At 29.3% G+C, this 27,745-nt stretch overlaps 1 protein-coding gene across 1 annotated transcript in view; it reads right to left on the bottom strand.

The window, feature by feature from the left end:
• Sesn (Sestrin) overlaps positions 1-27,745 on the bottom strand; it is a 433,167-nt gene that overhangs the window by 151,490 nt on the left and 253,932 nt on the right. The gene's annotated exons all lie outside the window — the stretch shown is intronic.

Below are 27,745 nucleotides of genomic sequence, written 5' to 3'. Positions count from 1 at the left end.
TATCCTTGATTTTTTTTTGAAAACCACGTGGCATATTAAGCTCTTGATCTATATTTCTATGGATGTTACGAAATACATAATTAATTTTGCACACAGAGTAGCTACATACATATGGTTGTACATCTTAAGCATTTTTAACGTGCGATTTTTGTTTGTTGTTTAATGTTTTTTAAAGCTGCTTTCATTGTTGAGCAGAGAACCTCTTAGTATAAATTGTAATCAGACGTAAATGTGCTCATGAATGAGAAAAAGTATCCCTCTTTGTAAGTTGTTGTTAAAAATGAGATCTCAACTCATATTTAATACAGCTGTAAACAGTTGTGAGTTTTATGAAATACCTAGACCTAGACGCCTGTAAGTTTCATTCATTTTTAAACACGTGACAGTGATGAAAAAAATGTAAATTCAAGAGTTGTTGTTGCAAACATAACTGTTTTCTATATAACATAACCTACATTATTCGTTTAGTTACGAAGGGATATAAATTTTAAGCATTAAAATACTCAATATACATTGGGAGAAAAAGTAATTTCGTTTATCCAGCCCTTTTTTTCAACTAAGAATATCTTGTTCATTAACGAATCATACGATAAAGCATTGTTAAGATGTGAGCGTATACTACAAACGCTTTTTGGATAGTCGGGAATTAAATTGTGTCTAGTATATGGAGGTCTCGAAGGGAGAAATTTTCAATTTTTTACTACCTGAGCTGGAAAAACGCGTCAAAACTGACCAAGAAAATTTGCAATGTATACGGGCGAATACTCTTTCGGTTCGTGTTGAACAACAGTGGTGCGAACGATTTTGTTCTAGTGTAGTGGAAATGAACGAAATGTTACACATTGGCCGGTCTGTTGTCGAATGTGTTGATAAAGTCATGGAAAATATCGAGATAGACCGTCTTATTAGAAGTTGTAAAATCGCCGAGGAGCTAAACATTGATTATAAAACAGTTTTGAAACATTTGCAGAAAGCTGGATACAAAAGGAAACTTAAATACAAGAGGAAATGTGTTTTATCAAGACAACGCCAGCCCATACCCATCTTTCAAGACGCACCAAAAGATTCAAGAGGTCGGATAGGGAAGCTCTTATGCCTCCGCCTACAGTTAAGACCTGGTACCAAGTGACTACCGCTTTTTCCTTTCTATGAACAACACGCTAGGGAGTACAGATTTAGCATCAATTGTACATTGAGAATATTTGTAGTCCGACTTTTTTGTCAATAGAAACAAATCAATGGCAACAAGTTATCAAACAGAACGAGGTATGTCTGCCTTAAATCAGATTATTGTAACACTTCTAATCAACCATTAAAATAAAGCGAAAAATACAAAATTAATTTTTCCCAACCTTATACTTAAAACGAATAAAAGAAGTATTGTTATAAAATTAATCATTAATAAATATACTATTTTAAATTTAAACTTTTAGATTAAACATAACCCTTCAATATTAACAGTTATGTTTTAAGGATTCTGTAAAAATATATTAAAGTCTGTCGCTACAAAATATGGGTACATTAAATACGAAATTTATAAAAGTTAAAACAAACAAACTAAAAAAGATTTATTTTTAAAACTATTGTCCTCATCATCAGATATGGATTTACAAAACATTTAAGGGTTGTCGGAAAACATTAACAAGGTGCAATTTTGTTGTTGTTGTTGGCAACAATAAGAGTGATTTTTATTTTATAAAGCTGTTATCCTTATACTTTCATTAGTCAGGAGAAACAATTAAAGTATAAATTGTAACAAAGAGTCAGTGCACACATGAATGAGAAAAATTGAGATTGAAAATCTCTTGAGGCGTTATAAATGGGAAATCAACAGATTCTTATAAATGACAACCCTAGTTATAAAATAAAATGGAAAACTTAAAAAAAACCATCATCTAAGTATAAAGTGTTTTTGCTCATAATGGACGGAGGTTTCCACTGAAGTTTTTTGTGTAAATTCTTGCCGGACTCATAGTATAATTAAGGATAGAAAACGGTGTAATTCCTACATATGTCCTTGATTGATAGGGAGTAAAACTTGTTTGGAATGAAAAGTCTTGACAGCTTAGCTAGTTTCCTCTCAAATAGTCGGGGTAAGAATGTCCATTTTCTGTTTTCTTCTTTTTACATACGTAAAATGCTTATACAATTCACAATTATATACATAGATACGTACAAAGTAGGACTCTGTTTTCCTTTCCAGGGGTTAATATTAATTACAATAAAGAACAATAAAACAACAACAATATAAAGATAAGTAAAGGCAGATAACGAGCTATTAGACTCTTTAAAACAATAAAAATGAATATAAATATGGATATACCTCAGAGTATAGGTAATAAAAAACTTCGTTCTTTTCTTCTTAATTATTAATTTTTTTTAATCATAACTTTAAATTATGAAGGAAGGAAGGGGGCATAATAAAAGAAGAAAAAATGGAATCATCTCTATATACATACACTTTTAATGATATCATATGAATAAATCACGTAACCTCACTCATATACATAGAACAAATCACAATTTCCCTAATTATAATTTTAATGATTTATCTATATGAATACAACACTGTGCATCTGTTTGTCGACGCCTAATAACTCTTAGTGGCATCCATGTAATTGCTGTTTATATGTCCTTGCTATATACAGAGTAGGCTTTGTATTTATTTTCTAATATAATCATAAATCATGAGATGTACAGATGGATTTAAATATACTTTAATTGTCAGTGCTACTAATATGTATGTCGTATGTGTGTTTTTTTATACATATTAGCAAGTCATATTATTTACAACTTTAGATATCAAAAAACTACTTTTCAAAAGCTTGTTATATTTTAGGATTGACATAGATAACAAAAGGAACAGATTGAGTACTTTTTTACTTCCATGTTACATGATTAATAAAAATTGGAAAAACCATATATATTATCAACATATTAAACACATTATTTTTTTTTAAGTACTATAAGTGAAATTTTCTTTAAAGATGTTTAATTTTGACTGGTACTACTATATTTTTTATAATTATTTCATACTTGGTTATCATGGTTTAGCCATTAATCTTAAAGAGTCTGATAATGTATCAACAATAAAATAATAAAAAAATAAATTTTCTCACAGGAAATTGAATATGAGTTCATCATTCATTTATGTGTTTTGATTAAGATCCCGTACGAAGAGAAATTATAATTACTTTTTAAATTGTTCATATTCAATAGAGAGGACAACAAACGAATAATAAAAGAATTGTAAAAGGATTTTTTTTTCTTTTTATAAATAAGCTAGAAATACATTTAAAATTTTGGACAATGATGCTTTTAATGGCTTATGAAAGGGAGAAAAAGCGTAAGGGTTGAGCAATTTATCAGATTATGAAAATGTACAGGACGGTCCAGATAAATAGGAAAAATATTGAAAGGCTTATAACGAACGATCTAAATAGGGTAAAAACATACTTTTTTTGCTTCTATTTGCAAGCTACATTTCAAATTATTCATAAGGAGATCAAGTTCTCTTGATAACCTAGAACACACGATACCAGAAGCTTTGGCAGGTCCAGGCTACCTCGGGCTTCTTCAGGGCCTCAACAGACGAATAATTCTCGGAACCCTCCTCAGAGATAAAAGTTGCAAGGATTCATTTCCGAACAGTTTCCTTGGCGAAAATCCAGGATCCAAAAACGAGGACCTTTTGTGGCCAATGCATCCGGTATTTTTGTACAAATTACTTATTTATTTTTTGCCTTGTGACCTGTACACTCTCTTGTTAGACGGTATTATTTCTTCCTTGGGCTACTCCATCTATTCAAGGAATGTAAATTAATAGTACAAAACCAGAACCAGTACAATGACAATGCTGGATACACAATATGCCGCCAGGGCCTGCCAAAGCTTCCGGCACCACGTACCGAGGTTATCAAGAGAGGCGGAGGTCATTATGAATAATTTAATGTCATTAAATGTAGCATTCAAGTATTTAAAATTATTTTTCTAAACTGTCTAGTTCGTGTGTAATAAGCCTTCAACCATTATCTTAATTTATCTGGACCACCCAGTAAATATCAATCAGCTTTGCGTAAAATGTATTACTATATTATTGTTGACAGTAGACCAGTTCAGAAATGCACATTGGGATCTGTAACTCAATCTAATTTGAGTTTTGAGGGCTTAATGATAAAAGAAGTTTTCACTTTAATGATATTTTATAAGCGATTTCTTGTGAACCGAAGCAATTGTAGGGAATTAAAAGCTATCAGTTAGCTTAGCAAAACTTTTGTTATAAAAAAGAAAGAAAATTTTAGTAAACCATTACTTCAGTTTTTTGACCTTAAATTTTTCAAAATCTATGCTTAAAGATTTGAATATTGCTGTGCTTAATAAAACAGATATCATCGTTGGATTGAGTAACATATCCAAAATTAATTTCTGAGCTATGAAACATTTTTATTATTTGTCTTCTATATCATTAGTTCTTAAGCATTTTACATAACGTACTACTTGAGAAAGTTTGGAGATCTCCAACTACTAACATTATTTAAATTTGTTAACTCTCGACAACATATGAAGAAAAAATATGTTTTTATCTATTCTTTCGAATAAGTCAATTTTTTTTTTCAGGAAAAGAGATATATGTGAGTACTTAGACACAAGACTAGCGACACAAATTGACCTCAGGATCAAATACTCACGGCTTTGCTTGGACTCTATGCTTGAGACTCGTGACTCTACTTGAGCTCGAATGTTTTTTTATACTGAACTATCGCTATGAACCCTATTTGATAATTATGGACTTGAAATGATCTCAAAATAAATCTGAAATCTCGGAATGGGCTCTAAAAAAAGATTCAATGACTTTTTCACACCTTCAAAAAAAGAAATAGTATTTCATTCTTGGACAACATTTATTTTATAAAAGTCGTCCTTTTTATAAATACATTTCTAATTTTGACAAAATTATTTTGTCATAGGATATGTATTAAACCTTATGGCATCTCCTGAGAAACAGTTTGAATCGTCATGACCATTCTATTTAAGTATTAACGCTGGGGTTTGGTTTTTAAAAAAAAACCGGTATGAGACTGTTATGAATTTTAGTGAAGAAAAATAATTCGGGTTTTCAAAAAAATTTGGTCTTGACCAGTTTCAAAAAAAAATTGGTCCACATCAGTCTAGTCTGATTCTATAGATGAGTTTTAAACGACGTCAGTTGTGTTTAAACATCTCTATAATAACGCCATATAAAGTTATATTTGGGGTATAAATCATATTTGTTTAACTCATAAATCAGAATAGGAGTTAAGTTTGTCCATAGACTGAGACCCAAAAATCTGTACACGATTAGAAAACGATTAAATTTCGGACTACGGTCTGAATCGAAATATATTATAATTCTCGTCCACATCAAAGTGGCCTAAACTTTAAGAAGAAATAATTTATTAATATTGACCATTGTCAAAGAGATTTTCCGTGCCCTCACTGGCCTTTGCTAGTGAGGAAAATAAAATCGGCCCAGAAAAAAATAACATAAGATCGAACGGAAATTTAAAGCCTTCTGGGACCGAGTCGTAACACTAATTTTTCTTACATAGAAAAAAAGATACAATTAAAAAAAGACAGAAGCATCTGATCTATGAAACATTTTTTATAATTAAAAAGTTATGTTCCTCCTACGTGTCAAAGTCAATGTGTTTGGTAGAGAGAATCTAAAAATTATGACTTCCTTGGAGTCATTTCATCATTACTATTAAGTCAACAATAGATCACGTAGTCTGAGTGTCATTATTTTATATATATACAAAATTTATAAGCGATAAAAAAGGTACGAATTCATTCTTCTTACTTTGTAGGTATTTATCTTCTACGTCACTCCCTCCTCTCTTCTGTTATTTTATCAGGAGTTAAAATCTAAATTTGCTACACTAATTGAATTAGCACTTTTATTTTTTTGAGTTAATTAAGTTTTTTCGCAAAAAACAACATCATTTTTTATAATACATTCATGAACATTAATGTCTACCTTTTTTTTGGTTTTGTTTTAAGACTTTAGTTCATTCGGTGTCTGCGACTATTCATATAACTGCATATTTGTTTTTGAAGAATTAGTAATTATTTTCGTTGTACATATACAGGAGAACCCAAGAGATCACCCGGCCTGTAATTAAGAGTGCTTAATAGATATAATGGGTAGGGCTATTAAAACTACAACATTAAAAAAAAAGGTTGATGCATAATGTTTTTAATGAAAAAGAGGGTATTTAAATAAAAATAATAATTTACTATTATGTTTATGATTTTAACAACAAGAAAAAAAGGTTTTTTGTTTGATATTATAAATTTTAAAATTATATACATAGTTTAATGTTACTGCTTTTTTTTATTTAGGTTGAAAGAATCCTATAATATCTCTCTATTGACCATATAATTGATGCTATTTATAACTTTCTTCTTTCTGTATTGAACAATGTACTATGCAAAAGATGAATTGTTTTAAAAGATTATTAAATTTTATATTTTATTATGAAAAATTTATGGCAAATGATCTATTAAGAGCTTTTAAATAATAACACCCCCTATAAAAAAAAAAGATTTCATTGGTGTAGAGGGAACTTTATGAAAGGATAATTTTTGGACTGAAAAAATAAGTACGAAAATCAAATAAAAGTATGTTTTGGAGGAGATTCGCTTAGCTGCATGAAGTTTCATTAAATTAGCTGCAAGCAGATATGAGATTTGCGAAAAAAACACTAGTCTCAATCTGTCAAGCAAGGGTTACTCTCCATCTTTCAAGAGCATACACTCTAATTGGTATTTTAACCTTAGATTCTCTATTTAAAATTTAAATTTCAATCACTATTAAAAGTTTTTCCAATTGCCAGCAAAAATGAGTCTATTTGTAATTATGACAAATAGGTAGAAAAAATCTTGATATTATTTTGTTAACTATGTAATTCTTAATGCACCCAAGAAACATATCAATGTCTAACGTTCGTGTATAGCAAGATAAGTATTCCAAGCTTTTGTAAGGTAGTTAAAAAAAGAAACTCCCCTCTCAAAAAAAGAATGTTTTGTTGGAGAGTACCTTAGCTACATATATTGACATTTAGTTGCATTTTTTTAAATTAATAGCTATATACGAGTAATGCTGTAAAATAGAAACAAAAACGTTCTATGATGATGCTTTAATCTTTACTTCCTATTTTCAAACGAAATATTTGCTGGGTAACAAATCACGTCTTGGCGTTGTTTAATAGAATTGACTAATCAAATGCATGGATTAACAGATCAATTTTATGGAATGACAAATCCAATTATTTTTTTAATTGATGTCATAACTAAATAGTAAAATTTAAATAAGTTTGAACTAGTCATTTAATAAATAACATATTATATCGATCCCACAATGGATAATAATTAGAACTTCCATTTTGACAATATGCACTCCAATTAATCGTCATAAGGTTAATCAATTAACAGTTTTTTAGTCATTCTACTATTAATTTAGATGGGGTCTAATCGCTCTCCCCCACACACATCATTGATAAATAAACAATGGATTATTATGAAAAATAAGGAATATTATATAGACATGAGTCGTAGATCAGGAAAAATTGAACTTATATATTGACAAAACCCCTAAACTATAGGGTACTTAATTGATTACCCATGTTCATAAACATTACATCATAATATCTTTCCATTTACAGATAAACCTATATTTACCTAATATGTATGTTTAGAGATAGATATGTACATAGCGTTCATAGAAAGAAGCTAAGGGAAACGAGAATTTACCTTGAGGATATAAGATAATGTGTCTTGTAAACAAACTTTCAATATATATTCATATGTTCAACAAATATTATCTCAACCATTTTCGTTAGACATATATCCCTATTAAATATTTATTCAGCAATATTCCTGCATACTATAACTAAGAATTCACTTATTTATTTTACTTTTGAATGTCGCAAACAGATATTTACAGAAGGCCGTATTTAAAAAAAAATTGTACTTAAAGTAGCAAAAATTGATCGGTACCATAAAAGAATAAGGTAATGATAATTTTTTTTTGAAACACCATATAAGACTCTTAAATCAGACAAAGGATCTAAATCGTATATAAGAGTCTTGGGTATCTTAACTTATCCTTCAAATTTTAATAAAAAGCCTATAATTGACGGAAATATGTCTATCAAGTACGGGCATTATCTATACATATATGAAGTAAAGAAATATATTTGGATTTTGACTTTTTTTAATTTCGTTAAAGATTGTTTTTATGTTAACGTAGTGCTTATATTTTTTTAAGTAAATTATATTTGCCTATTTCATTTAAGAATAGTAATAAATATCTAACAAATCAGTTTGTTCAGTGTAATATATATATAATACATGATTAGTTAATTAATCTCTGAAACTTTGACGAACCTTTGCTTCAAAATTATTGAAATTATAGCACTATTTCTGGAGAACAGGATTAGTTATCTTCCTTTGGATTATTTGATATTAACACATACTTCTATTGAAATTATTCTCAGGAATATATTTCTCCAGAAATAGGGATCAAATCCACAAAAATTAAATAATTTTTAAAAAGTAAAAAAATTAGCATACCTTCAATATTATATACTTTTTTTTAAATCGCTACACTTTTTATAAAGACAAAATTTTGAGTCATGTTTTGACCTAGATGAACACAGTCTACCATGTAGAAGATAAAATAATTATTTTTTCTACATGTTGCCTATAAAATTTGATAATTTAAAGATGATACTTGTATTTTTTTATTTTTTGAGGAAATGTAGACGAGTGACATTATACTTGTTATACGATCTTTTTAGGGTATAGATACAATTTTTTTTTTTTTGACACAAGATATGAATATATATCGATACTAAGGCTGGGACAGTACGCTAAACCCACGGTTCAGGATAACCGCGGCACACCCTTCACAGTACGCGGTTCGGTACGGTATAATAGTAAAATGGATTTTTTTAAAAGAATGAATGTAGTTTTTCAATTTTCTTTTTGGATATTTTATTCTTAAATTATTTCTAAATATACTTAACTTCTTTAAAAAACAAAGGTTAATATATGGAATTAATTATGGAACTTATATATATATTTGCAATAAAATGCGCTTGTCTAAATTTTCTGGTAATAAACAAGACCAATTACTAGTCACAATATCAACAGCTGTCGAAAAAAGTATTCCACTTGATACAAATGTACCTGTAGTTGGGAGGTATCGTGAAGCTAGCATTGAAGCATTGGGAAATTTATCTAAATTATTGTACCACCATACCACTAGTTTTTCATCAACTGAAAAGCATTTTATCATTTTGTCAGTCATTATCTCTTCTTCTATTTCTTTTGGATAATGGTTTATTTATTTTGACTTTGAATTGTAAAAAATAATCAACAACATTATCGCTCTGTTTTATGTATAACATATCAACCAAATAAAGATTAATAAAAAGAAAAAATTAATAAAATATAATTATTATGTGATTTTGAATACACCGAGAGTAAAAACGCACCGAACTGAATCACAGTACAGCCCCGTACCGTAATATCCCTAATAGGTTCCTAACTTTTTCATTTCTTTTCATATATGCGTAAGTTACGCATATCACCTTTGTCCATGGAATATTCATAAATAAATATCCATTGACTGAACAAAATAATCAAATAAAGTTGACCTTTCACTTGAAGAAAAATAAAAAAAGGTTATGTGAAGATGGAAAAAATGGCTTGAAAACTCTTTCCCTGTCTAAGCCATCTATTACACCCTTGCTTCCCCCATAAAAGACTTTTTATGTATGTATAATATACTCACATTTAATACTGATTTTTTATAAAGAGATTTACCGAAATAAAATTACATTCAAAACGTTTTATTCATATGCAAAATAGATGAATGAACATTTTTTTCTCATCCCCCCCCCCCACTCTTCAAAGAAAAGGATGTTAAAGTAATATGTACTGCCTTCACACTTTGTATATCTACATAATATGTATGTAAGCACATTTCGGGATTATGAAGCATATATATGTAAATCCATATTCAACCTGCAAAACTATCGGTACTTACAGGGCAGGGCTGTCTGCAGAGGTGGGCTGAATTAGTTGCCCCCCCTCCTCCTAAATTAAGGAATTTTTGTTTTTGACTAGAAAATATAATTGGATTTTTCAATTTTTTTATTGCAAAAATTAAATTTTTTGTAAACAACTTTGGATTTTTCAATTTTTTTATTGCAAAAATTAAATTTTTTGTAAACAACTTTGGATTTTTCAATTTTATTTCCAAAAAAATTAATTTTCTATGAATAAATATGGATTTCTGATTTTTTTCCAAAAATTTAAATATTTAAAATTTCACTTTTCAAATTATTTTTACAAAAAATTTAATTTTCTGTAAATAGCTATGGATTTTTGAAAAAATTCTTTCGAAAATGTAATAATTGAAATGTTTATTTTGAAAAATGTATGTTTAAAATTTAATTTTTGAAACTTTTGTATGAAAAGTTCATTTTCTTCTAAATAACTATGGATTTTTGAAATATTGTGACAATTGCTATGGATTTTTAAAATTTTCCTATGAAAAATTCATTTTCTTCTAAATAACTGTTGATTTTTGAATTATTTTGAGAATTGCTATGGAATTCTGATTTTTTTTCCAAAAATTTAAATATTTTTCGAAAAATTTAATTTTCTGTAAATAGCTGTGGATTTTTGAAATTATTCTCCACAAATTCTAATAATTGAAATTTTTATTAAAATTTTTTTTTAAATTTAAAAATTTAAAAAAAAAATTTAAAAACTTATGTTCTTCTTATTTCAAATTCATGTAAAAGATTTAGAAAATCATCCTTTTTCTTTATTATTGAATTTGGATCTATATATGTAAATAATTATATTTTTGTTTGTTCAACTTTATTTATCATCAATTTTATTTAACACATACAAGGTGGGAATTTTAGATCTGGAACAAGTTTAGACCTCAATATCTGGGCAACCCTCAATTCTATGTTTACAAAAGTGTACACATCAGATTAAACTGATAAAACTCTATAATAAGAAATAGAAAATCTTTATGATGTAATCTGAATATAAACGGTCATTACTGTGTACCTCCATGCCGTTCCCGAGGATGAAAATAACTTTATAAATATTTATGCTAGAGAGCTTAAATGGATGTTAAACGATCTGGTGTCATGCTATAATTTTAAACCCGTGGAGTTTGTGCACATCAGGATATTCGAACCGGATTTATTAAGAAAAATCTAACATTTTTAATACCTATATTTTTTGGGCAAAGGAAATGTTGCTTCCTAGCTACACAGATATGAACCTTTTGGACTACTATGAATGGGGTGTCTTGAAGAGAGAGAGAGTTTAATAAATATCCTCATAACACCGTTGACACCTACCAAGCTTCCACTCTCGAAGCAGTAGCCAAAATGGACAAGGAGTTCCTCACCAAGACCTGTGTCAGGGTAGCTCCAAAGCAGGCGTAGCTTCTGGAGGTTGTTGGTTATAGTGATTGACTACACTATAATGGACCCCGTCATGTAAGAGCAAAATAATTGGTAATTTCCTGAATTTATTTTGTGAACATAATTCATTTGTAAATTATCCTTAAATCCTGAAAGTTGCAATTTGTATGCCTCATAACGGCCATATATGTATATTATATCCATAGGTAAAACGAAAGGCTACTTTTTTCTCAATTGACGTCACCAGAATGATTTCTTATATTACACATAACGAATTTGCATAAGTATAGAGCACACACACAAAAAAAAAAAATCTTTGTACACATAGACGTACATATATTTGAGGGAATGAAGGATTATGAGCATCCTAGAGGGAACTAATCAATCGTGAAATTGAAAGTCTGTTTTTTTTTAAACTTAGTTACTTACTCCCTCACTCCTCCCTAGTAACCCCATACACTATGTATTCAAAATAAGAATGATTAGGTAGCCTCAAGGGGTCTCAAAATTAGTTTGTTTATACGCATCTATAGAGCTGTTTTACTCACGTCGCCATAAATTGCATCATAATTGAAGGAGACAGTATCTGGGAAGCTCAAAGATGATATTTTTACTACATAAAAAGAATAAATTTGCAATAAATCTTGATGAAGCTCCATTAAATGGCTTTAAAAATAAAAAAAAGACTATTTACCTGCAGTAAATACTACTTATGCATATGACAAGCAGTGATCCTTGAATATGATCAAAATAATATGTAATCCAAATCCCTATGAAACGTCTAAATTTGTATTTCTTTCTCGATCGATTATAGACCATAAAAGTAGGATTATTAAAGAAATAGGTATATAATAGTTAATTTGTATTTACAATATGGAAATAAGGTTTTGTAGTGATGTAATGACATGTTTTGAATACATTGTAGGATCAGATATGTTATAAAACTGCATCAACACGGCAAAAGTCACATGAGAAACCTCTAAAATCTTCTACCATACTTTATTTATATGTGTATAATAAATTAAAAGAGTTTTTGTTTTTTTAAACTCTCACAAAATATCTACTTATACTTTTCGTCAATAATTATTTTAAGAAAACCTGAAAATCAAAAAATATAAAGCTTTTTAAATTTAACAAGATTTACTTTCTTAAAACGGATTCAACTTTTTATTATTTGAATATACACACATAAGCTTTTTCACTTTCAAAAACATTTTTCTTTAAAGTGTAGCTCTCATCTTGAACATAAAAGACAAAAATTGTGCACTCTACGTCATGTAACAATAGTTTATTTATCTTTGTTTATTATTAATAAACATTTTAAAAGAACACCAAATAATATCATTTGAAACATAACTAATTCGTCTAGAATAATTAATTATTTAAATTGCTCTGTTTAGAGTTTTTTCAGGCAAAAATACTATTTTATATTTAATTTGAAACAAAACTCAGGGAAAGAGGAAACTTCCAATTCATTTTTTACTCTACATATACAAAGAACGCAGTATTTAATAGACATAGTTGAGTCAAATAAAGGTTTCTTATCCAAATTCTGGAATGAATTAAGATACGCAAAATTTTTATCTAAAGTTTTGACCTTATTTTCGATTTTAGATACTTATAATGGCAACAATATGACCTCTTTTAAATATAACATATATAATTATTTTATTGTGACCATCAGTTTTGGGTACTTAAATTCAATTTGCTGATCCTCCAAAGTTGGATTAAGAATAATTTGTTATTCGAAATTGATGATAATTTGTCGAAAAGTACAAATGTGCCTTCAATTTAAAAAAAAAATCATCCATGCTTACTTTTAAGTTGACAGTTCACATAAAATTTTAGAATTGCATGCCAAATAATTTCCGTTAATATTTTTAACAGACCACACTTTTTCCTTTTTTAATAAAAAGAGATAATTTTTCGAGGTTTTCCTTCCAACATTTCGAGAACCCGTCTAGTATACAAAAGTTACAAACTAAAATAATTTGTTCAAAAGTCTTACTAAATATATATCTACTTATACTTTTCGTCGTCAAAAATATATATACATATTTTTTTTAAATATGAAACTTTTTATTTGACAAAAAAATTTAAAGCTTCTTTGAATAGATTTACTTACTTAAAACTGATTAAACTTTTTTCATTATTTGAATATATGTACATACATACTCGTATATAAAATGACAGTTTTAATTAAAGTTGATTAATAAAGTTTTTCGACAATTAAATAAATTATTATAATTATTTTTTTTCGTCAAAGAATATAAAATTTACTGTATAATATTATTATATCTATAAGTTATTACGAGGATTATTGAGTATACAACGGAGGAGATGAAGAGATAGCCATCTCCATTATGCTATATCCACTAGCAGACTCTTCGATCCTCTCCTTGAACTTTGATTGATAGATCACTCAACTTTTACCCTCCTTGTTCACAATAGATTATATTAGTATTATATATTCAAGTCTGTATATGTGTATGTACAATGTATGTGTATACAATTTTTTAGCATCCATCCTGACACGCGTGACGCCTCAAATGAGAAAAAAAAATGTACATGTAAAATACCGACTCACTATATATATACAGGGTAGGGTTTTTAAATCCGGAACAACATTAGTTCTCAATATCTTACCAGCCCTCAAATCTATGTTTATGAAAGTGCACTCATCAGATTCAACTGATATAATACAACATTCTAGAGATGTCCTCTGAATGCAAACGCCATGTGTCCATTATTGTGTGCCTCCGTGCCCAGCATAATGATGATACAGAGCTTTAATTGATTTTAACAGATCATATTAGAATGTCAAACTTGTGCATTTTGTCCGGAATAACCATTGTTTTTAATAGCTTAAATTTTCCGTGCGTTTTTTTTTCTTATTTTTTTTCAGATGGAGATCCACTGACTAAGTATAACTAAACATTTTTAGTGGTACAATTATTCCATCGGACCAAGGAATAGACTTTAAAGTCCATGTACATTTTGTAGAATTCTTTCTCCAGAAACGATCAAGACACGTACATTGAATTCAGGATAATAATTTATCCCGAGTGGGTTATCCTTTAAGCTGTTATCCTATTTATGTTTTTGGAAAACAAAATGTAGCCTCCAAAATACCTGGAACTGAAGTAAGTTGGACCACTATGTCTGGTGCGTCTTGGAGAAAAATTCCAATAAACCTACACATAACACTGTTGACTCCTTGTGGACTTATATTCTCAATAAGTGCCCAACATGGAAAAATAACTTATCATCAATGTATGTACAAGAGGAAGGGTAAGGCTGTGGTTGAAGCTGAATAAGGTTGGCTAGAGTGATTTACTTCACTAAAATATACATCATCCTTCATTTTATCTTCATTTAAAATCCCCACCCTGTCTATCTACATAAAATGTAAAATTGATAATCTGTTAATGACGCATCATGGAAATCAAGTTAAATGAGGAGCTATTATGTATTATTATTATTGAATGCCACGCTGCCGTGTTAAAGGAACAACAGAATATCGAGTCTTTAGTGTGTATTGAAGATGGATCGTTGGTAGCTAATGTTCATTGTATGTATATTGTATATACAACAGTATACAAAAAAACTAGTGAGAACAGTGATTTAGTGACCGTATCCATTTGCCTTCCATTATAAGTATTTTGTATACGTGGCATAAAAGATAAATAACCGTTACACATTATATTCAATGTTTCGTTTAATTAGCAACGGCTGTTTTTTGACACTTGCCAAAATAAATAAATATAAAATTGCTACATACTTAAATGACTTTGCCTTGCAGTAACTTTAATTAATTTTTGCTATTCTTTTTTTTCTTATTTGTCCTAATTGAACCGCAGAAAGAAGGAGGTCATTAATAAAACTATTATCGTAAAATTAAAACAGTGTTGCAAAAATAAGTATGCAATTATTTGGAAAGCAGGGTCCAGTCAACCTACTAATAAATAAGAGATTGTGACTACTTATTTCCTTCTATCAGTGTTCTGAACGTTGATAAGTTGAATTATAATTAGCCATTGTTAAGATGTAATCAATCCCCAACAAAAATAATTTTATAATTGGCTAACTACAAACTGATTTTGTGGCTTTATTTCTGTTTCTTTTCAGAGTTGAGGTTCTGATATACAATAAAGGTAACGACATGTTCTACATAAAATGGACTTTAGAAAAATTAAAATTCGTCAAAAGGATTCAAATGCTTATTTATCTTCTCTTTTCTTGTTCTTTTTTCTTCTCTTCCTTTTTTCCCTCATTTTCTCTCCCTCTCATTAACATAAGTTGCTAAGAGACGCCGTCACGGATACAGCTTTCCCTATTTTATATATACATATGTATGTATAAAAGTGTGTAAGAGTGACTGATGATGAGATCCTCTCTCGCTCTTTCTCTCCTTCACTGTTCTCCCCCATTTTCACGTGTCCAGCAGCCCATGAGAGAAAGAAAGAGAGAAAAAGGAAGAGAAGAGAAAAGAAAAATGAAAAGAGAAAGGACACGCGTCCCCTTCTCAATACTCAATGTAGATTGTAGGATGTATGTATTCCTAAATGTACATATATATTATCAAAATATTGAAAAAAAAAGCACAAGAGTGTCAAAACCGGTTATATATGTATATATACATATTCATATTGATATGAACAATAGAAAGAAAATAACAATAACAACATTCAAAGTGAGTGTTTATAAAGGGGGGGTGATGATATTAAAAAAAAAAAAAAAAAAAAAAGCAAGATGGAGGGTGGTGTACTCGCGCATAATCAGATTTTGATATATCATATTCATCATAGCATATTGCATCCATTCTTCTTTTAACAATTTTTTATTTGATACTCCTATTATTTATATATATTTGATATCTCAACAGAAAAGTAATCATGACCAAAATCGGCAAAAAAGTGTACAAGTGTCCCAATATGGGTAAAATATAGGCATTGCATACAAATTTCTTGGGTGGTTTGAGATAGCCATAACAGTTAATTATAATTAAGAGTCTTCATTTAGGTGGTTATAATAATTAATTTAATCACCTATTGGTCTTTCCAATATAATTTACGATTTAAAAATATTTCATTGTGATATATTTGATACTCAAGAACAATTTATATATATCATAAAGACTTGTTACTCATATAAATTTCATTATCATTAAAGGAAAAATCATCTTCAGGGTTCAAAGATGATATTTTTATATTACAAAATAAACAAATTTTCTATAAATCTTGTTAAACTCTATCGTATGGCTCAAAAATTTAAGAAAAAAACACAAAAAAATATATTTTTCTTTCCAATATAGTAGTTAATTTTTATCTAAAATATAAACAATATTGTATAACGATGTAATAGTGTATTTTTTATACATTTAAGGTTAAGATATTTAATCAAACTAAGCAAAAGAGTAAAGTTTAAGTCTTTTTATGAGTTCTTCCCATTTTGACATCCAATAGTTCTTTTGTTTTTAATGTATTTCTATTAAACATCATTGTTCAGCATCCCAAAAATGCCAATATCAAGATGTTCACTTCTTATTAAAACGCTCTATAGACTCATTGTATATAAAAATCATCCTTGCTAGCTTTTTTATTAACATATTATACTTCTTTTAACAATTTTTAATTTGTTATTACTATTACAGTCAAATCTGGATAAAAGCAACTACTTGGTTTCCCACAAAAAAATGTGGTCTTTTATAAAATGAAGAAAAAAAAACAATTTTTTAATTACTTAAGAACATTAGGGATATTTTTAAAGAAATTAGACAGTTTTCCATTAATTTACAGCCATATATATGAGTTATTTTTTCGTCTTTTTCGAAGTAATATTGGATAATAATTTTTTCAGTTTCCACAACGGTGGGATTTTTAAAACAAATACTGTAAGAAAAAAGCCCACGCTTGAAATGCAAATATATTTGTATATTTCTATCAGTGAGAAATTTGAACACAAATTATGTCAAATTACAACCAAAAGTTGAAATTATCCGGATTTTTGTATGCAAAGGAGTTTAAAATATGTGTCTGAAAATTAGTTGCTCATGAGCTTAAACACAAAAGCAATCGTGAACAAAATCAACAAAAAATGAGACATTTCCAGATTATTGCTCAATTCAAATCTAACAGATAACATATTAGTTAGTACTACGTCAAATAATTTTGTATAAAAAACATTATCGGGAGTAAAATATGTATTTTTTCAACTTTACATATATTGTGCGTCAAGATAAAAATAATCTTGAACAGAAGTAATGAAAGGCAAGATTCCCAATTTTTTTTTTTTTTTTTTTTTTTTTTTTTTTTTGTATATACATAAAACCTAATGTTTGATTCAATTATAGGTTTTCTATACAAATTTGTGTAGAAAATTAAGATATCCCACAATTATAGTTATAGTTTAGACCCATAATTTGATGTGAGAGCCTTTTATTTGTCCCAAAATAAAATATATCTATTTTTTATTACATAACGATGAATTCTGCAACTTTCAGTACAATTTGCAGTAATAACAATAATTTGTTGAAAGGAAAGGACGATGATTTGTCAAAAATACAAATATAATACACATTCCATTTTGTGTAAAATCATTAAAGCTTGTTTTCGTGTTGACGGGCCACATATATAAATTAAAAAAATATTTTTTTCTTTTTTAAATTTCATAATTTCCTTTTTTTTGCATAAGTTTAGATTAATTTTAACTTTTATACTTATACCTATATATTATATTATATTCTTTGTAGAGTCAAAAAGTTTTTATTTTACTAAGTATATACAAAGCAAACTTATATTTGATGCATTAGCAAAGAAAATCCTTTTAAGCTTCTTTCTTCCCCTCTCTCGACTCTTTTTCATCTTTTTTTTAAACAAATAATAAATATAATTAAATATATTAAAAAAAACTGAAGTATTTTTGATGTTTGTATGTTTTATATATATATTTTGTTAAATGAAAGTTTGCTCAATTATTACCCCTTTCCTTCAAATACCTTACTTTCCATATCTCTCTGTACCCCTTTCTTATTTCTCAAATAAATTATGTAACATCATAAGAAGACGACAAAAATTGTACAGAGATTATTATAATTACATAGGGAAAAACACATTTTCATTATATTTATAAACATGTGTTTCCACTACTAGTAATTTATGAATGGCTTCCCGTGTCTCCATGTACTGCTGACGTGCTACAAGGAAGCGGAGAGACTGTATAAACATGGTTACTGATTCTTTCATCATTTTTTGATTGAAGGGATGAAGCCTTGGAATGAGACAACCACATGAAGTATATGTATACCCCACTCCCTTTCTACTGTCAGAATTAGATAGAGCTGAACAACGTGAATCTCCAGCATCAAGTTAATCGCAATTGTATATTCATTTATTATAGTTAACAAATATGAGTTGTGCTTTCATGACTCCTATGTAGTCCTCATCCAATGTTTTTACTGATTATTTTATTTCTTTATTTCGACCAGCAGGGATAGACAAAGCCTACAAAGGTGCACTTACCGTCAGTATTTATAAAATATAAAAATTATAACTGTTTGTAAAAGTAATGCAGGACCGTATCAGGTTTACGCAAAAATTTATTAATCTATTTTCATGATACTTGGTACAAAGATTATATATGGTTACAGTAAGTGGTCATTACATTTTGATAGGTCAAAGTCAAGATAGCACAAAACGTTAATCGATAATGTATTTGAATTTTGAAAATAACGTAAAAGTACAATTTAAATAATCCCAAATTGTAAATAATATATATATATATACATAATGTCACACAAGAATGAAATAAAAATCTCTTGAGTTTATCCTCACTTCCTAAACGAAAGCATAGAGGTATATAATTCCAAAGACAAGCCCATCTAAAATAAAACAATGTTTTGGGAGGTAGATGCTGTTGTGATCAGAGAGTCTCGTTTCGTAAAAAAAAGATAGATTTTGTTTAGTATCATGGCTTAGAACGGTAGGGCTATCTTTTTGTTCAAATTCGGTGGAGCGTAAGAACATTCTTAATGGCACGTTTATGACACAAATTGATGAAGGCAAGTCGTTTGATTTTCCATGGATAATTGTCGTTATCTGTCAATCAAGGATAAAACAACACAAACCTAACTTGAATTTTTTTAGAGACTTAATAAAATAGTTTCTGGAAGGATTCCAGATCTTTTTGTAAATTAAGATCATGGTAAGTTTTGTTAAAGTTTCAATCTTATTATAAGCTATATAATTAATTGTTTAATTAGTGAAAAACTTAATGCATATGTAAATATGAGTTGACACAGCATTGTCTTTCATTCCACCAAATTCTTGCCTGATTCGTAAAAACTCTGAATCAAGAATGTATAATAAAGTAGAGTGATGTATCACTTTTCAAATCTGAGTTTGATGTAGCCCCTTTTCCAGAAAACTAATAACTGTCACCTCTCTATAAGTTATCATTAGAGAAAGGAACATTATTATTTTTTAATAAATTGCTTGTTATTATTCTGAACAACTGTAACCAAATTTTTAACCTCAATGACGCAACGTTAATATATTTATACAAAATAATCTATATTTCAAAATTTGCTCTCGACACCGTAAAAAAAGTAACTATTATTATTCCCACTCCAAAAATCATCTAGTAGTGGTAAAAAGCTCCCTCTAGGTGGTAGCAAGGTACTTAAAGACGAGGCAGACTTGACGTAAGGAAAATAAATTTAATTCCGGGGTTGAATGTTTCATGCTTTTCAATCTTTTTTTATGAAAGCAGTGATTCTGATATACATTTTCTCTTTGTATCCTGGTGGGGGTGGGGTAGGGTGATTAGTGAGTTGCTGGTTTAAAAGAAAGTTATTTAGTCTTTTTATTTATAAGATAATCAATCTGTTCCAAAATTGTGAAAGAGAAATTCATATTATCTTAGGTAATAGACAATGTGAAAAGTTGGGCAACCAATACATTAGGTTATAGTACGTGCTCTACACCATATGTACTTTTTCTAAGCAAAAACATACACAAATTATCAGTGTTATGATTTATATTAATATCCAATTTTGCAAAAGAACTAATATCACAAATAGCCCAGCCCCCTTCAATTCTGCCTTTATGCATCAACTTTTTTTGTACTTAATTTTGTCAAAATTAAACATAGCTCCCTAACATCCCTTTTAATACAATAACCCTCCGTTGCCAAAAGCCTTCGTTTGCTATATGATGTAAATTAGTCCTCATATACAGGATTCATGTTATCTTGTGGTAAACTAGATAACAATTTGTATTTGAATTAGGATTTTATTCAAACGCGGTATAAAATATATATTGTGACTCAAGATTTCTTATGTAAAGTTTCGACTCAGCTAAAAAAACAAAACGAGAACGAGTAAAATGGAGGAACAAAGGAGTGAAATTTTGAAGTTTTTCTTAGGCAGTATGTCCCGTATGGCCATATCCAAGGAGCTCAAGTGCAGCCGTATCACTGTTTATTGTGCCAGGCATTTATCAACCATCACCATCGTCTTAGACGTTATGGCTAGCACAGGAGAAGTTTATCCTTCTATTTTGCGGAGAAGAATTAGAGACTCAATGCAGATGCTTACATTGAACTTGTGTATAAGAAAGTGCTACCTTGGGCCGCAGAAAAGTTCGAGGAGAACTTTGTTGTCACTTAAGACGGAGCCCTGTTCCATAATGCCGCTAAGACCCGGACCTTTCATGAGAGACAACTTTTTAGAATTTAAGGACTTCAACATGTGACCAAACCCTCTCCAGATGCGAAACCCTTGGGCTACTATATCTTTGCGCGTCTTGGGGAGAGGGTTTGTGCTACTTTTCACATGAGTGTACCGTTTCTAGAGGCTTCCATCAACAAGGAGTGGACCAATCTTAATTTGTACATTAGTTAACTCTGTAACTTTTGTATGGACCAACATACATATATGGATAGTTATATATATTACATACGCAAATATACATTTGTTAGCTCGGTATTTTTATCATACTATAAGGATATATTGGATATCCCTTTAAATTCAACTCTTTAATCTATAAAGAAATATGATATGTTAATTTCCTTAGAAAAATATTTGCCTTACCTCTTAAAAAATAAATGTATGTAGAGAGTAGATATATAAATATTAAACCTACTCAATTTTGAACCAATTTATTTTCTTTTCTTTTACAGGCATTAAGATCAATATTTACTTACAATGTAAGAAGAAAATATTGAATTTCTTCAATAATAGCTTATAATAACGATACTTTGTTCGTTGTGAGAATAAATTATTAAGGTATGAAAAATAATTGGATCACAAAGTCGTACAAAAGTATTCATTGATTCAAAACAAATGACTTTACTGATCGTGATGGACAAATTTGTGATTGTGTGGCCGGTATTAAAACAAAACAAAAAACAAAACCAATAAAAATGTTGTAATTTAAAAAAAAAACATTTTTAGAGGAATAGAAAAAATTATTATTTGAATACATTAGAAAAGCGATACATGATAAAATGACCGGCATATTTTAAATTTACCAAAAAATATTGGAAAAATTCCAATTATATTATGTTTAGCAGGCTTTCAAAAATCATTTAAAGGTTCTGCAATTACTTAAACAGGGGCTAGACATTTTTTAAACTAATATATAGGTATACGAAGGATCAGTCAGCGATGAATCCTAAATTTTGATTATTGGCGTTATATGTATATATGTAAAATCTCCTTTGTAACAGGACATTAAAAAGTATTGATATTATGTTCAACCGCTTTAATTTAATTAAAAAGTTCCAGTCACAAACTGAAAGCTTGTATTCTCAGATTTTATTTGAACCAAGATAATCACAATGAAAGCACAAAGATGTTACACTGGTTTTATTGTCCGTGCGAGCAAGACGAAGATATGTTCTCCTATGTAGACCATGATTGCTAACATCATTACAGAGGCCGAGTGCTTGGTTTTAGTAGCAGTCCTAATGTTGTTGCTAGTATACCAAAGTAAGTTGCCAATTTTGCTTGTTTAAGACCGGGTATCAGTGAATGTATTTTGATCGGATAACTAACTTGGACATTTTGGAGTTGTTCAAGTGCGACGAAATATAAATTTTTATATTATCTAAACATCAATATACAATAATAGTTGAACGTAGTTATTGTTAAGTATATAATATTTACTACTTATAAATAATGAATTCATAATTATTTAATAATAATCTTGCTTTATAATTCCAGGAAGGAATTATAAAGCATTATATTACATTGAAAACAATGTAATTATGTCCTATCTTGATATAAGTAAGTATATATATGATAAATACCATATGTTTTAGATATATGTATATTTTTATATATTAAGCAATAAAAATGTATAGAGTGAGGACTCAAAACTTAAAGATGAATGACTACATTGCAAAAACCATGATTTGTATGGATAACAAAAAGACAACTCCAAACTAATTTTTTGAGAATGGCTGGATAATAACACCACTGGTAGATCAAAAGCATTTTAATTTTATCTCCTGTTAGGCTTGCACTACTCGTTTCTATTCTAATTACCCCCTATTCAAAGGATTTAGGAACAATAGTAATAATAAAAGCCAAATGGTCATCAACTGATGTATTTACTCAGAAACGTTTTATGTACAATTAAATGTTACTGCTCATATTTTCATAATTGATGTTCCAAAAAAAAAAAGTGAAAAAAAAACTTTATCTACATATGAAAAAAAGAAGTTTTTGCCCTTTCTTGTCGTTGTCTATACAAGTGGTTCTCATACAGTGTGCCCAAGTGGTTTTTCGGGTACATTGCTCAAATATCCAGTCCAGATATGAAAAGCAAGTAATCATACTTCGTTGTGGAGCAAGGTTTGACTCACACTAGACGTGAGTTGACATATCAGATTGAAATCGGAAAGCCTATAGATTGGGCAAAATATCCAATGTCTGTATCGTATCAGTGTCGAAGAAATTTACTTGAAATTTCGATATTTGCTCATATATTATATGATGCAATAAAAAAAAGAGGGTATGGAAACAAAAATTCTATAAAAGAATGATTGATACTCAGAGTAGAAGAGGCTCTGCAAGTAGTGGACTGGAGGGGTTGTACAGGCCCCTTTGTCTAAAACGCATCACTTTTTTTAAATGGGGGCTGTTTCCTATTTGTTATATTTTGATGTTCAACCTTTTTAACTGATAGTAAAAAATTATCTAAAGAAACTGTAAACCAAAAATAAGCAAAGTCGACCTAAAAATCAAAGCGTCAACACCAAAAAAAAATAGTAAGCAAAACACAGCTGCAATTTTCGACCCATTTGCACGTGAAAAATCACATTGAGAGATCTGTGAAGTGCTAGACTGTAATCACTCAACTTTGTACCGAATGACCGCAAGAGGCACATCAAAAGCTTCCACAAGGTCAAAATCAAGGCTAAAAAGGCCAAAATAATTGTTTGAGGCAGTTTAAGGCACCATTGAAGGAAGAAGAGGTATGGTTACCGTCAATGGCCTTGCTCATGAATTTGACAGCACCCAGACCACCAGTCAGACTTAATGCATACAAGAGAACACTTTTTCAGGGGTTGAAACCTTTATATCTTGAAAAGCAGGACTCTTGACCTCCTAAAGCCCTACCCCCCCCCCTTGGTATTTTTGGACAGCTCAAGGCGAAGCAAATTGGTAAAAAATTCTTTGTTTAAATGAAAGAAATAAGGGAAAAGATTTACATTTTAAAAGAAAATTGATAAAATTCATCTGAAAAAGTTGTGTCTCAATGTATTTGGATGATAATTCACTAGTCAACATATTTTTCCCTAGGGTGTACGATACGTCATCATCACTGTTTGAGCCAACCTAGAACCGACCATTGTAAAGAACCTCTGAGCAGAGTTCAGTAGCAGGCTGGAACCGGTCATTAATACAAAAGGCGTCTATATTTATAGAAAATGTAAATAAGGTGTCCTTTGATTGTATTTATGAATTAAATTGTCCTAATTGGATTATATTTTTAGAATATAACACTTTTTGTAATTTACAAAAAGTGTTTAGTTTTAAACGGAGGAGACTGTACTGTAAGTGCGCTCAGACTGTGTAAAGTTTGAGAACCGCTGGTATATCGTTTTTTTATATATTATAAATGTACATTATATGAAGAAGTAGTAGTTATAGTTGTTATAGTCAGCAGTAATTATAGCCGAAGCGGCTATATTTTCCCCCCTTTATACAAGAAATAATTAAAATTAATTACTTTTCATAAAATGTCTTTCCCTTATATCTTTCAAGTTAGCAGTTTATTTTCTCCTAATTAAGAAATAAAAAATCATTATATTCATATATAAATGAAACCATTATGTATAATTAATTATGCTTTGAGTCTGATAAATAACAGTGGTTAAAAACTAAAACAAAAAGCAGTATAAAGAAGACGTTTATTACTAAGAGAATAACAAATAAAATAAAAAGATTTGGCCATGGGAAATGATTTTTGAGAAAATTCTCCAAGACGTTTTTTTTTTTTTTAATATTTTGATTTCTGTAGCGTAACTGAATAAATAAACAGCCCTTGTGTCATGGTACGTCAGAATAAAAATAATTTGGAATAGAAAAACAAGAAAATGATAAAGTCCAAATATTTTTTTTCTTTTTTATATTTACATACAGCGCAATATTTCATCGATATATTTGATTCAATTATAGGCTATATTTTCAAATTTGTGTTATGGTTAAAGGTACCCAAGACTTTTTTTTATAGTTTTGAACCTTTGTTTAATTTAGAAGACATTTATTGGCACCAATATGGCCCTTTCAAATAACTTATCTCAATTTCATATTATTTTATTATAAAAATAAATATTGGCTACTTTAGGTTCAATTTACAGCCTCTCCAAAAAGTTAAAAAGAATAATTTGTGGAAAGAAATCGACGAGTATTTGTCAAAGAATACAAATGTAATCAGGCTCCTTCTTGAAAAAGATCATTACAGCTTTCTTTTATGATGGCTATACACATATATAAAAATAAATATTGTTGAATTCCTCTATTCCTCAATTTAGAATGTATTTAAACCTTCCATCAATTCATAAGGGAATATATAAAGTATTAATACTGGATAAACATTGCATTTATTATCCAACAGTGGCCTCTATTTACATTATACATAGATATGTGAGATACAAACATTAACGAAATGATAAACGATACGGAATAAGAAAAATAACAAAAGAATATTGGAATAAAAAAATTAAGCTTCATAAGATGAAACTTTTTAAAAGAGCACAAGATATAAACTGTGTAATATATGAGAGTCTTCGTTATATTTTAAATACTTATTTGATAGATTGATGTACTATTTAGTATACAAATTGGCTTTAATTGTGAAAATGAATTATTGATTCAAATATGTGGGGATGCCATCATATTTATACCCCTAAAGAAAATGAGTCAAATACACTCATTTTAACTATAAAAAAATTATAAACTTGGTTATGTTTACTTCTCACAAATATATATCGAACAATTTCCCCCCCTATTTCAAAGTTAGAATTCCTTTTTCCCCCGCACGCAATACTTTCTCCTTCTATCTAGAAATTGGAAAAAGCGACAGGGGAATAATTGAAATTCAATAATAGCAATATTTTAATAATAAAGAATTAAATTCTAAGGATATTACTTTTGAGGATCATAAAAGTACGTGAAAGGTCTCATTATGTGGAGGAGCAGGGCGTAGCTAGATTAGTACCGTAATATAACTATTAAAAGGAACTAGCAACGCTACTGAGGAAGACGCTGTAAATTTGTCAAGGCGTTAACAGAGAGAAAAGATCTTCCGTCTACATTCCTGATCCTCCAATGTGATAATTGCCCGAATATGTCTACTACTCAAACAATATATTTTTCGTACTGTGTCGCTTCACTGAGCAAAGTTATTTCCTTATCTCCGATTTCCATATAACAAGGGAACGTATGACGTGTGTGCAAACTTATACACTCTACCCTGACTTTCAAACCTTGTAATAATTCATAAGGAAAATCATAGAGTCTTTCTATTACTCAAAGAATAGCCACTTTTTGCCAAACTATGAACTCAATCTACATAGTCGTATATATATATATATATATAACCACTTGCCATGTTCACACACATTTTCCAACTAGAATTGACTGCAGTGTCGATGATAGTTCTTTTAGTTATTGTTATTAGTTTTTAAAGAGAGAGACTGAAGCATCCTAATAATAATGTTTGCTGCTATTTTTATCTTCTGAATAAATATTTTGTGTGTTCATCATAAAAAAAAATAAGGAGGAACATAATGGTTTAGATGTATATAATAATAATAAAAATAATGGTTGGTATGATGATGGTTCCATAATGTAGTAGCATTGTTATGCACTTCATGGGTAAGTCCATTATGTTTGCCATGGAAATCTTTGAGATGGATATTTTAACGAGTTCTTGGACACTCTGCCGAAAAAATCATTTCAGACTCATTTCTTTGAACCTAATTTATTTTTTCATGGGATGGTGATCATAGTTTTTGTTATAAAGATTCTAATATCAGATAGAGGTAGCTGTTGAAGCAACTTCTTCATATTGAAATTAATGGCAAATAGTTCAACATTTTATCATTAAAAATTATAGTAATATGAATGGGAATCATAGTTGCACAGTATCGGAGTATGAATCATAATCAAATATGTATATGCTTTTTTTTTCTCCACAAAATAGCATTGGGCAAAGTGTCTGCACAAAATTCTAACCACATAGCAATGATCAATATATACTTAGGCATGGAACTCTAGATACTTCTAGATAAAATGTGAAATTATCAGATGGCATAAGCTTAGTAATTATGTATGTATTTGAGTATTTATTCACCGTTCATGATGCCTATTTTAAAATAATATTGGCAAATTATCTCAGATGCAGAAAATTTCTTATACACTCTTCAATTTCTTTTAAGATGGTATCTTTATAATATATACAAATAGGTGAAACAGCATATTTTTTAACAAATACATCTGTGTACAAAAAGTCGCATCATCATTCATAACTTTATGATGTATAGTTTTTTAGCATCAGCCAAGAACAGATATCTAAAATAATTTTAGAAAGGAAATATATCTTAGGCTCATCTCTCAACGATTCCCTTTCAACACGTGTCTTTGTTAATATAATTTAAATATTACCTTGAAGGACTATGTGCGTATTATACTGGATTTTCTATACTAAGGCGCCTATTTCTTCCCACTCTCTCAT

This window comes from Lepeophtheirus salmonis, chromosome 9, assembly GCF_016086655.4.
Source record: "Lepeophtheirus salmonis chromosome 9, UVic_Lsal_1.4, whole genome shotgun sequence".
Lineage (NCBI taxonomy): Eukaryota > Metazoa > Arthropoda > Copepoda > Siphonostomatoida > Caligidae > Lepeophtheirus > Lepeophtheirus salmonis.
The sequence above is the reverse complement of the archived record's forward strand: the minus strand, read 5'-3'. Positions and strand labels throughout refer to the sequence as shown.